Here is a 13,750-nt window from a genome sequence, read left to right as displayed (position 1 = left end):
CCCCATCATTAGTGTCAGTGGGAAGAATCGTGCCCCATCATTGGTGTCAGTGGGAGGAAAAGTGACACCAATGAGGGGGCACTATTCCTCCCACACTGACATTATTGATGGGGCACTATTACTCCCACTGGCACCAATGATGGGGCACGATTCATCCCACTGACACCAATGATGGGGCATTATGCCTCCCACTGACACTAATGATGGGGCACTATTCCTCACACTGACACCAATGATGGGGCACTATTCCTTCCACTGACACCAATGAGGGGGCACTATTCCTCCCACACTGACACTAATGATGGGACACTATTCCTCCCACCAATTATACTTACATCGCTGTGCTGACCCCTGCTCCAGCCCAGGTTCCCGCCTTCAGGCACAGACACGTACCCATCAGCTGCTCCAGCTGCTCCCTCACTTGATCTTCAATCTTTGCGCTGCCGATCAGCTCCTCCTCTCCAAGCTCCGCCCCCTCGCCTGTGATTGGCAGCCTGTGTGCCTTTTCTGAGCTACAGATCTGGCATCCAATCACCGACAAGGAGGCAGAGCTTGCAGAGGGAGGGACAGGCTGTCACAGGCTGCCCAGTGATCCCAGGGGTGTGGCCAGATTCGAGGGGTGGCTTGTCATCTCGCCCACATTGCGATCAAGATCCAGGAGGATGAAGATACCGGATGGACACCCTCTGTACCCCTCCTCCAGCAGCACCTTGTGGACCGGATCGACGTGGGACATGGGGTCGCGTACACAGGTAAGACACAGCAGCCCCTGTCCCTTTCCCACGGAAGTGTCCCTTCCGTGGACTTGTTAGGAGGATTTGTTTAATCTCTGTGTATCACCTGAGGCTAGTCACTTCAAAGGGTATATGTATAGTTTTACAACATTCTATCCATTCAGATCAAATAATTTTTCAGCAGATCTCTGAGAAATTGCACCTACAAATAGCTCTTGTGCATCATGTAACTAATATATATTATTTCAGTTATTATAACTGGCTACGTAGGGTATATTTAATCTGTGTTGAATTAAACTGTATATGGCTAGAGATGTGTATGACGGAAAAATGTGTTTTTTGTTATATCCGATTCGTTTGATAAGTTCATAATTTCATTTAGTCATATTTTTTATGTTAAAATGATTCATTTTTGGAACATGTTTATTATATTTGGACTTGATTCAAATTTGATTTTCAGAATACAGCTTTTAACGTGTTAATTTTGTTATTTTGGGAGATAATACTTATGCACTCTGAGTTGGATGGAGGTGGATTCGTCAGAATCTCTGAATTATAACAAAACAAATAAAATTAAATTCATTTCGGAATAATTAATTATTGTATGATTCCGAGATTATTGTATGATTGATCCACCTTCATCCAACCCAAACACAATAAGGGCCTTTTCAGTTTTTCAGGTAAAAAAAGCTAAAGAAAAATGAATGAAAAATGCATCCCTTTAAATCCTGTGAAAACTGTAAGGTGCTTTCTTGGGCTGCTTTCATGCTCTTCCATTGAAAAATGTGGCAAAAACGCATATGCATTTTTGCTGCAGGTGCGTTGCAATTTCAATGCATTTTGTATGCATTTGTGTTGCGTTTTTCCTCTAGACAGACTGGACAAGGCACTTCCCACAGGTGCGTTGTGTTTTTGATTCATTTTTGCTGTGTTTTACATTAATTTCAATGGAGGGGTGCATTGTTGGTGCTTTTTTTTTTTACCACACCAGATATGCACCAAAAATGCAGGAAGTAGGACTTTTAAAAACGCAACTGAAAATGAAAAAAGCAACGGACCACTGTGAAGGGTTCCATAGGATTTAAATGGAGGCATTTGTCATGCATTTTTCTTCCACTAGTTTTAACCGAAAAACTGATCAATGTGAAAGGGCCCCTTAAAAGTCCTGCTTACTGCATTTTTGGTTCATGTTTGATGCTGTCAAAAACTACACAAGTCAAGTAGACAAAATCCTAGCATAAAACCTCTGGTTCTCATCACCTGAATCTATCACCCCTGAACCTCATCTCAGATGTGTATAAGACATCACTAGCCAGAAACCTGTTAAACAGAAAAGCAGCTGAGAGGCAATTTGTGTGGAACGTATTCTGCAGGATAAAGCAACAGCAAGCAGTGCATTGTCACATACTGTGAACGCTGCATCACCATGTACTGTGGAAGGACAATTGTCAAAGAATGATACTTAGCCTCGCAACTACTTAAAGTTTTACGATGATCTGCTTAATTCATTCATAACATCATCTAGTATTGGGTGTCATTGTATGTAGACTAAACCCAAAACCATAAGTCTACCATAATGAAGCAGAGTATAGCCTAACTGTGGTCATCTTTACTTTACAATCATTGAAAATCACAGGAAAACGCCGCTAAATGCTAATGCAAAAATGGTACAAAAAGCTGAAAAACATTTTTAACTTGACTTTACACAGCTAACATTACGTTATCAAAACATCCAGTGTGCATGAGGACTGAGAGATAGGGAAAGGGCACTGGCCAATTCTGTTGCTCAGGAGCTTCTGCATGCAGTATTCACAGACATTCCCCTGCTGCGCCTTATGGACTTTCACATTGAGGTACTGCAGGTAATTTGAAACAGAATTCTCAGATAGTTAATATATTACTAAACCTAACTGAGCACAAGAAATATAAATATATTCTAAAAGAAATGGCTACAGTTTAGGTTCAACACAACATAAATATGTTTATTTAGTCTCCAAACCTTTTCTGAAATGCAGTTTATAAGTCTCTTTTCCACCTTAGAGCTGACACAGGTAATTGCAAAGCACTACAGAAGATAGGAATCAACCTCTATCTTATCATGTATAAGTGCCCCTTTGTTTTTCAGTCTCTGCAAACAGTAAACCTACAATTGGATTCATTCCCTTTATACGCATACCAGAAGACACTGAAGTTGGTGAGTCATTTTTCATTCAATACGTCATCTTTAAAGCTCCATGAATGCATTAAAACACCAGTGATTTTTTTTTTTTATTTAAATATTTTATTGTTTTCAATTCTTCTCCCACCATTAAATCTTTTAATTGAACATCTTTCTTCTTTATCCAATTCCCTGTAATACTCTCTTTACCTGGAGGAAAAAACTTTGTAGATCCTAGGGGCATTAACAATGAATTAAATTCCCACCCCTTTTGTGTAAAGTGTTCCAAACTCTCAAAACATTACCTGTAAACAAACTTGTGCTATCTTTTAATCCTCTAAATTGAGGAGGTAACCAAATGATTCTACTTAAATACGTGTGACTTAATGTATTTTCTATGTTTACCCAACTTTTCCCCTGTGCATTATGTGTTCAATCAAAAATTCTTGCCAATATTACTGAATTATAGTATCTCTTCATATCTGTTACCCCCAGTCTGCCTTTTCCTTTATCTCTACTTAAGATTTCATAGCTTATTCTGGGCTTCTTATTTCTCCATATAAATGATGTTATAATTTTTTTAATTATTCTAAAATATGCCTCTGGGAGCTTAATTGCTATCATTTGAAATTTATATAGAATTTTGGGAACGATTACCATTTTTATCAAGTTTATCCAACCAATGCATGACTGAAATCCTCTTCCTAATTTCTTTCTTTCGTCCTTAATCTCGTTTAATAGTGGGATATAATTTAATCTATATAAATTCTTTAAAGATAGAGTAAGTTTTATACCCAAATATTTTAGATCTCTTTCTCTCCAAATAAAAGGGAATTCCTCCTGTAACATTTTTTTTTCTCTCTCTCTATTTGTAAGGTTTATATTTAAGATCTCTGTTTTAGTTGGGTTAATTTTTAAGTTTGACATCTCTCCATATTCTTTTAAAGATTTCATTAAGTTTGGTAATGTTATCCTCGGATTTCCTACATAGAACATGTCATCTGCATAAGCTGCCACCTTATGCCTCCTACCCCAATTCCTTTTATATCTACATTATTCCTTATGGTAGCCAAAAGAGACCCCAAAGACAGAACATATAACAATGGGGACAAAGGGCATCCCTGTCTTGTTCCATTCTGCATCCCAATGTACTCGGATAAATCCCCATTTACCATTATTGCTGCCGAGGGTTAGCTATATAATTTCCTAATCCATACTCTCATTCTAGGTCCCATGCCTATTACTTCTAAGGTGTCTAACATATATCCCCAATTTACTCTATCAAATGCTTTTTCAGCGTTAATCGCAAGTGCCAACACTGGAGTTCTTTCTTTCCTACTTTTTTGTATAAGGAACAAAGATCTTAAACTGTTGTCTCTGCCCTCTCTCCCTGGGACAAACCCCACTTGATCTATATGTATCAAACTCGGCATTAAGTCCTTCAATCTACTTGCCAGTACTTTTGCATATAGTTTAGTATCTATATTTAATAAGGAAATTGGTCTATAGCTTGAGCAGTGAGTATTATTCCCTCCTCATCTCCATCTCTCCTCCCAGAGCATTCATATATATTCTCAACTTAGGTAATAGAATCTCTTCATATTTTTTATAATATCTCACTGTATACCCATCGGGTCCTGGACTTTTTAATGCAAGATGTATTTCTTCCTGCGTTATAGCAGTTTCTAGGGATTCTAATTGTTCTTCATTTAATATCGGTAATCCTGCCTTTTTTTAAATATGCCAGTCTTCTCTCTTTATCGCTGACTTCATCTTCTTCTATGGTACCATGAGTCTTAATATTTTATAACTTATTGTAATTTTCTTTAAACACTTTTACTATATCTTTGGTTGAGTGAACCAATTCTTCTTTATTATCTCTTATTTTCTCAATATAATTCCTAGATTTTTTTCTCCTCTGAGCTCTTATTAAATACTTTCCTGGTCTATCCCCCCATCTATATCTCTCACTTATCATTTTATTAAACACTCTCCTCTTCTCTTCTTCCAAAATGTTATTTAATTCTTCCCTTTTATTTATTATCTTCTGCATGACCTCTTTTTTTACTCTGTTTTTATGTGTCTGCTCTAATTCACAGAGTTCCCTTAAGAGTGTATTTACTTTTTTCTCTTCTTTCCCTCTTCTTTTTTGCTCCTATCGCTATTCAAATACCTCTAATATTGACCTTATGTGCCTCCCACACCGTAGTCATTTTCTTAGAAGAATTGCTCTATTTCCTTCTTAACTTTCCACTCCGTCTCTTGCTCCTGGAGAAGTGACTCATTCATCCTCCCTAATTTTCCTCCTCTCTGTTCTTTCCCCCATAGCAATTGCATTGTAACAGGGGCATGGTCAGAAATTGACATAACTTCTATATTTACTTTGACCAGAGACTCAATAAGCCTACGGTCCAACAGTATGTAATCCAATCTTGAATACATCTCATGTACATGAGAGTAAAAAGTGTAGTCTCTTTCCTTCATATGTTTAATTCTCCAAATATCTACGAGTTGACATTATTTCAACATTTTTTTCAAGTTTTTCAGAGATCTACTACTATCTCTCATCACATCCATTTGGGGATCCTTATACAAATTAAAATCTCCAGCCACAATCAAATCCCCTTTTTTTAAATCCATTAATTTCCTTAGAATATTTTTTAAGAATAACTCAGGATTCTTATTTGGGAAATAAATGTTTGCTAATGTACATTCTATTTCCTGTAGTTTTCCTTTCAAGAAAAGGAATCTCCCTTCCGGATCTACCAATCTCTCTTCAAACTTAAACCTTATATTTTTTGCAAATCCTATTGCCACTCCCTTTGCACGTTTAACCACTTGCCTACCGGGCACTTATACCCCCTTCTTTACCAGGCCAATTTTCAGCTTTCAGCGCTGTCGCAGTTTGATTGGCAATTGCGCGGTCATGCAAGATTGTACCCATATGAAATTTTGATCATTTTTTTTCTCACAAATAGAGCTTTCTTTTGGTGGTATTTAATCGCTACTGGGCACTTTACTTTTTGCGCTATAAACAAAAAAAGTGCAAAAAATTAAAAAAAAAATTTCTTTGTTTCTATTATAAAATTTTTCAAACAGGTAAATTTTCTCCTTCACTGATGTGCATTGATGAGGCAGCACTGATAGGCACTGATAGGCAGCACTGATAGGCAGCACTAATGAGGTGTCACGGATAGGCAGCTCTGATAGGCGGCACTGATGATGGGTACTGATAGACAGCACTGATAGGTGGCACTGACTGGCATGACTGCTGGGCACTGACTGGCGGCACTGCTAGGCATTGACTGGTGCAACTGCTGGGCACTGACTGGCACAACCGCTGGGCACTCACTGGTGGCACTGACTGGCAGCACTGCATTGATGGGCACAGGTGGGTGGCACTGGTGGGCACAGGTGGGTGGCACTGGTGGGCACAGGTGGGTGGGCACAGGTGGGTGGCACAGCTGGGCACAGGTAGGTGGCACAGCTGGATGGCACTGCTGGGCACAGGTGGGTGCACTGCTGGGCACAGGTGGGTGCTCTGCTGGGCACAGGTGGGCGGAACTTGTAAGCGGCACTGCTGGGCACCGATCATCAGGGCACTGATCATCAGTGCCCTGATGATCGGTGCCAATCCCTGCTCTGAGAACTGCTGGTTCTCGGCAGTACTTTCCTCGCGCTCTGACAGCGTGAGGAAAGTGCAGCCAAGAAGCGGCAATTGCATTTCCCGGTGATCAGCATGTGATTGGAAACGGCTGATCATGTGGTAAAAGGCCGCTGTGATTAGCCTTTTACCACATCACGTGATCAGCTGTGTCCGTAGGACACAGCAATCACAGAGATCACCGGGTGCGTGCCCCCGGGGGCGCACAGGAGAGCGGGTTCTGGGAGGACGTCATATGACGCCCTCCCAGAACTGGCCGGCAGCAGTGTAGCCGTCATTCGGCTATCTGCGGTTGGCAAGTAGTTAATTGGGGAATCTGCATAATACCACTCTGGATAATATCTGGATTGTAGCTTCACATTTGTTTCTTGTAAAAGGTGTGTCTCTTGTAGGAATACCACTGAAGAGAGTCTATGCTGAAGTTCTTTACATATCTTAAATCTCTTTCCTGGGCTATTTAAACCTTTGACATTATAACTCACGAAGTGAATCTCTTCCATTCTTCTCACCTCCTCTCATCCTTCTTCTCCTGTCCCCTTACTCTCTCTCTCTTCCCTATACCTTCTTCGTCCTCTATTTCTCCAGAATATGATTCCTATTTTCCTGTATAATCTCCGGTTGCCAACTCCCCCCCCCATACCCTTCCCCCTCCCGGCTTACATTTTGCCTATGAATCATTTGTGGTCCTAACCCCACCTTTGATTCCGCTTTTAGGTGAAACTCTGACCATGAACTTTTCCCCAATAAGCGTGTCTCCTCCTCCGTGTCCTGCCATACTCTAGTAAACTTCAAAAGTCATAAGAGAGAGACAGAAATGGAGAGAGAGGAGAGAGAGAGAGAGGGGGAAAAAATAAAAAAAGAGACCCCCCCTCCCTCCCATCTTATTCCTCTTTACTATTCCTACTCTCTATTTCTCCTTGGCTACCTGCCACCCCTCATTTTCCTTAGCCCACATTTCTCCTTCTTCCTCCCAACCAGGGATATTTATTTTCTGTATATCAAGTCTCTCACAGAAGTCTCTCAGATCTTCGGGGAATCTCAGTCTTGCTGAATGTCCATTTCACCATCAGATCAAACACACTGGAAACCCCCAGCTATATCGAACATTCTGTTTTCTCATCTGTTCCAATAATGGTTTCAAAGTTCTCCTTCTTAATAATGTTTCCGCTGCTAAATCAGCAAAGATCTGTATATTTATTTCTCCATATTTTATTATTGCTCTTCCTTTTATCTTCTTCCATAGCTCTTCTTTATCCCGAAAATTATGGAATTGCACTGTTACATCTCTTGGCTTTTCCTTCCTATCTTCTTGTATATATTTTACTATTCTATATACTCCCTCCAGTTTGAGAGGCTCTGTTATAGTTCTATCTATTATAGTGTTCAGCATTCTTGTTATTATTCCCGTCAAATCTTCTCCTTGGGAGATCTCTGGATAGCCTCGTATCCTTAGATTGCATCTCCTATCCCTATTCTCCTGGTCTTCCAATTTATATAACAGATTTCTTTGTTCTTTTCTCAATTCCATCGCCCATTTTTCTAATTTCTGTATAATTTGGGCATGCTTATCTAGTATTTCTTCCGTCTCCTCCGCCCTTGATAATATTTGTCTCAGGTCTTTGTGTAAATTCGCCAGTTCCTGTTTTAGGGATCTTTCGAGTCCTTTAAACATTTCTGCTATTTCTGCTTTAGTAGGCATCTGTGAGTTCTCCTCTTGTTCTTCTACTTTATCCATATCCACTTCTTCCATATGTTGACTACTATTAGCTATTCCCAGGGATAGTCTGGAACGTTCCCCGCCATTTTCCCTCTCACCTCTTACACTTATTCCCTGTTGTCTCTCTGGAGTCTGTTTCTCCTGTGAGGGTATATATTTTTTTATTGACCCTGTTTGGGAAGACTTAGTCCCTCCTCCCTTTGATACTTTGTTTTTCATGCTGTCAGGGACTATTTCAATGTTCCGCAGTTCTGGTTTTGGGGGGGGTGGGGGGAGGCCTATTTTTGATTTGATAGCAAAATTTGTTGTCTTCCATGGGTATCCCCATCTCAGTTCTTTTCTTCTTTTTTCTCTCCCCCCACTCCCGAACTCATCTACCCGGGTCCTCTTCTTTTAGGTCTTTATCTGTTTTACATTGTCCTCCTTCTGATTTTCCTCTAAGACCGCCTGGGTGAACCCCTCCTCACTTTAAACATATAGTTCAATATATACAGTTCAGTTCCCATGCAATATATTAATCTCAGTACTTTTGCCGCTCTCACTCACCCTCTTGTCCCCAATACGGCTTTTCCCCATATGAGATCTCTGTCATATATGAAGAAAAGGGCTTCTCTGAAAAACATTTCCCGCACTCCGAACAGGTATACACCTTCTCCTCCTTGTAAGATCTCTGATGTGTGTGAAGACTGGACAGACATATGGCTTTTCACCTGTGTAAGATCTCTGATACTGTATATATAAAGTCTAGACTTATCTGAAAAAACATTTCCCACACTTAGAACAGGGATATAGCATCTTCTTCATGTGAGGTCTCTGATATATATGCAGGCTGGACTTTTATGAAAAACATTTCCCGCGCTCTGAACAAGGGTATAGCTGCTCCCTCTTGTGTTATCACTGGCATATATAAAAATAGGACTCACATGAAAAACATTTCCTGCACTCCGGACAGGTATGCAATTTCTCCCCCGTGTAAGATCTCTGATGTGTGTAAATACTAAGCTTCACTGAAAACTATTTCCCGCACTCAGGACAGACATATGGCTTTTCATCTGCTTTTCCCGCACTTAGAACAGGGATATAGCCTCTTCTTCATGTGAGGTCTCTGATATACGGTATATGCAGACTGGACTTCTGTGAAAAACATTTCCTGCACTCTGAACAAGGGTATGGCTGCTTCCTCTTGTATTATCACTGGCATATATAGAAATAGGACTTACATGAAAGACATTTTCCGCATTCGAATTAGGAATATTTCTCCCCCATGTGAGATCTCTGGTTTCTATTGGATTGAGCTTCTCTGAGAGACTTTCCCACACTTTAAGACAACTCTTCCTTTACTCCAAGTGAGGGGTAAGGTGGCTCCAGGTACTCTCTTCTGGGGAACATTGGACTCGACATTCCCCTCACATAATGAGTGGATTGCAGGGGGGGTTCACCCAGCCCTTTTCCGCATGTCTCCAGCTGCCACGGTCTTGTGTGCAGGAGGAAGAGAGCCGGCGTCTCCCTTACTTCAAGAAATGTCAGCTGGCTCCTCTGCCTCCCAGAGCTCCCTTGCGGCAGATCACCTGATCGCCCGGCATCCACTAAGCTCCAGGGAACACTCAGCGCAGGGCTGAGAGCACAGGAAGACCCGGCATGATGGCCGCCACTCCCAGAGGTCCTCGGTCCACGTACCCAGCCAGGCAGGCCCCCCTCTCCCCGGTCAGTCTCTCCAGGGCTTCCCACACATCTCTCCCCTTCTCAGCGGGACACTGGAGGTGCTTGGGAGTTGGGAGCCCTCACATTGAGCTCCCACTCCAAGCCATGGTCAGGCTCCCACCAGTGATGTTTTCAAACTGAGAGATCAAACATCCTTTTTACACAATGTGGAGGATTAACCTCTTAGGTTCCACAGTGAGTATAACAAGCATGCTTCACTGCTTATACAGGCTGATTTTACTGTTGTGGGTTTAGTAACACGTTTATTCCTTTTTATATGATTTTGCATTGCATTCAGTTTTTTGCTGTGTAACAAAATAAAAATGAATACAATTTTTTTACTTCTTTATAATAAAGGCAGTTGTTTAAATTTAATGTGATATCTACTGTATGTGTATCACTTTATTCTTGTGGTATAACTATAAATAAACTACCATTATTAAAGAAAAGATTGGTAAACTGCATTGTACATTTATTTCATGTTTAGAGATATATTGGAAGTCAAATCTGAAGTGTCAAATCGAGTGGAGGTAGCCTATTGAGGTTTCTTTGCACTATGGCCCATCCACCTCCACTAAAAAAAGGTGGATTAGTCATGCGCTATGGTGGTCATTGCAGTGCACAATTTACCTCATACCTTATCAAATTTGTCAAGCACTACCCTCTTTGTGTAGATGACTTTTTAATAAGGTATCCTGTGTTTCTAGGATATGCATTGGTGAGAATTGTGGGCATTGTGGTAGGCTCTGCCAAGATCCATTTTAATACTATCATCCTTCTATCTAGGAATAGACTTTTAAAATATATGGGTATAATTCTGCCAATTTTCTCATCTAGAATGCTGGACAGACACACCCAAGGCATATGTATATTATTTTTGATAATTAAAGCAAACTACCTTTGAACATTCCAGGATTATATACCAAAAATCGTCCTTCTCTTGCTTGCATCCTATACATTCACTGGTAGGGCTTCTGACCATTTTGTGTAATTCATATCTCCACAACTCTTGCTAGCATTTTGACAGCCAATTCTTGCATTGTCTCACGGTCATGTGCACAGTGCAGTTGCCACTGGCTGCGTGAGATAAAGGTTCAGTCAGAAATACAAAGTAACAACATTATTAAGTGTTCTTGCATGGCAAGACCACTTACTGTTATCTCACATATATATTCTTATTATTATAGCCAAATTTACCACCCTAACTCCTCCCACAGTTTTTACACTACATAGACAGTAATATACAGAAACGTGCGGATTGTTCCCGATTGGTGTGCTATTACTTTGTGGAACATTTCGCTGAATGGTTCACGAAATATCAGCGTTTTTGGGGTGAAATTGGTCTCATAGGAATGAATGGCGGAATGTTCAAAACTAGAGTGGGAGCTGACAAAAGCTAGAGTGTGAGCTGAAAAATCAGGATATGATTTCTAAACTGCAATCACTCCCTCATTTTCAAGCCCACCTACACAAATCTTATATCAAAACGTTCAGCTATCGCTGCTGCCACTAAAAATGTCCACGGCTAAGCCATAGTCCTGATAGTTTTCACAATATGACCATTTGTTTGCACCTCACGCCGCCCATTGACATTAATTGAAACTCCACTCTAGCCACCTCAAATTTGAAGGGCAATATCTAAACTGTGACTGTGCCTTCATTTTTAATATTTCAGAGACATACTATGCATCAAAATGTAGGTCTGGGTCTTGTGCTTCTCACAATATAAAGCTCTTCGGTGTAGGATTTATAGTTTGTAAACTACAACCGTTTGAAGATGGCAACCACCAGTGAAGTGAGCAAGTTGGAACCGTTTTTTTTTTTTAACTGCTCTTCTCTGCCCTTGCTGTAGAGTGATTTGCCATAGGAACCCAGGTGTGTGAGCAGGTAGCAGAGTGACAAGCCACTCCACCCAGTTACTCCGCCCACTCCAGTTGTAGACTACGGGTGGAGGCAAGAACACTTCACACAATTTCCCTAGAAATTTTAGCTTTTCTAGTTGTAACACAGTATTACTGCAGATCAAAGGGGTGACTATTGGGCTGCATATGATGTCAGTTAAAGCAACACTACCAATAAAAAAAAGATTAAATAAAATAAAAATGTAGCTATTTGAACCTTTATTAAGGCTTAGCTAACCCTAATCAGCCCTACTTAACTCCTTCATCCCCTTAGCTGTTATTTTTCTTTTTTAACCTTTATTATTAAAGCTTTTGTTTGTTAAATATTTTAGTGTTGCATTTAAAAAAATATATTCTGTTTGATAATATATTTGCTATGCTTTATACCAAAATAGTAATTTTAGTGTCATAATAAATGAGACAAATTAAGACCAGAAGGAAAATGTACCTTTTACACACAATGCCAATGGAAAAGGGTTACACTTTGTCTATATATTGCATAGAAAATAACATATTTTAAGGAAATTATCACCAAAAGAAATCCTTGTTTATCCCAAAAAATTATATATGTGTTACCTTTGTATATGTGGTTCTCCACTTGACTTCTGGTTAAAAATGACTCTTGTGCTGATTTAATTTGGACAACACTGATCTAAGATATAAAAAATGCTAGGGTCTAACTCAGGGGTGGGCAAACTTTTTGACTTGAGGGCCGCAATGGGTTCATATATTGGACCCGGGGGCCGGACCAAGAGTAGATGAATGATGTGTATGTGTCATCCATAGTAAGTATAGTAATATTCCCCCATAGTAAGCATAGTAATTAATCCCCCATAGTAATTAATCCCCCATATAGTAATTAATCCCCCATATAGTAATTCATCCCCCATAGTAATTCATCCCCCATATAGTAATTCATCCCCCATAGTAATTCATCCCCCATATAGTAATTCGTCCCCCATATAGTAATTCGTCCCCCATATAGTAATTCGTCCCCCATAGTAATTCATCCCCCCTATAGTAATTCATCCCCCATAGTAATTCATCCCCCATAGTAATTCATCCCCCATATAGTAATTCATCCCCCACATAGTAATTCATCCCCCATATAGTAATTCATCCCCCATATAGTAAGTCCCCCATATAGTAATTCATTCCCCATATAGTAAGTCCTCCATATAGTAATTCATTCCCCATATAGTAAGTCCCCCATATAGTAATTCATTCCCCATATAGTAAGTCCTCCATATAGTAATTCATTCCCCATATAGTAAGTCCTCCATATAGTAATTCATTCCCCATATAGTAAGTCCTCCATATAGTAATTCATTCCCCATATAGTAAGTCCCCCATATAGTAATTCATTCCCCATATAGTAAGTCCTCCATATAGTAATTCATTCCCCATATAGTAAGTCCCCCATATAGTAATTCATTCCCCATATAGTAAGTCTTCCATATAGTAATTCATTCCCCATATAGTAAGTCCCCCATATAGTAATTCATCCCCCATATAGTAAGTCCCCCCCCTGTGTCAATTCACTTACCTTTGGTCCGCGCGTTCCTCTCGTATTCCCGCGCCGTTCTGGTCTTCAGGGAGGACTGTGAGAGGAGTTCGTCACGCTGCCCCGCCTACATCCTGACAGCTGCAGAGTCCTGACGTCCGAGAGGAGGGAGGGGGGCGGCCATCCGAGAGGGGGGGCGGCCATCCGAGAGGAGAGGAGGGGAGGGGAGAGGAGGAGAGGAGGGAGGGGAGAGGAGGAGAGGAGGGAGGGGAGCGGGCGCCCGGCACACAGGAGAGCCGCATCTAAATTTGTAAAGAGCCGCGGCTTGCCGACCACTGGCCTTGCGGGAGCCTAGCTCCGCGGGCCGGATT

General features: G+C 40.7%; 1 protein-coding gene across 1 annotated transcript in view; it reads left to right on the top strand.

Moving 5' to 3' along the window:
* The window catches only part of LOC149462316 (cadherin-related family member 2-like), a 140,158-nt gene that overhangs the window by 11,646 nt on the left and 114,762 nt on the right, over positions 1–13,750 (top strand). The window lies entirely within an intron of this gene.

Source organism: Staurois parvus, unplaced genomic scaffold (genome assembly GCF_062004578.1).
Source record: "Staurois parvus isolate SC_StPar_1 unplaced genomic scaffold, SC_StPar_1.0 ptg000177l, whole genome shotgun sequence".
Classification (NCBI taxonomy): Eukaryota; Metazoa; Chordata; class Amphibia; order Anura; family Ranidae; genus Staurois; species Staurois parvus.
Note: the sequence above shows the minus strand (reverse complement) of the source record. Positions and strands in the feature narration are given on the sequence as shown.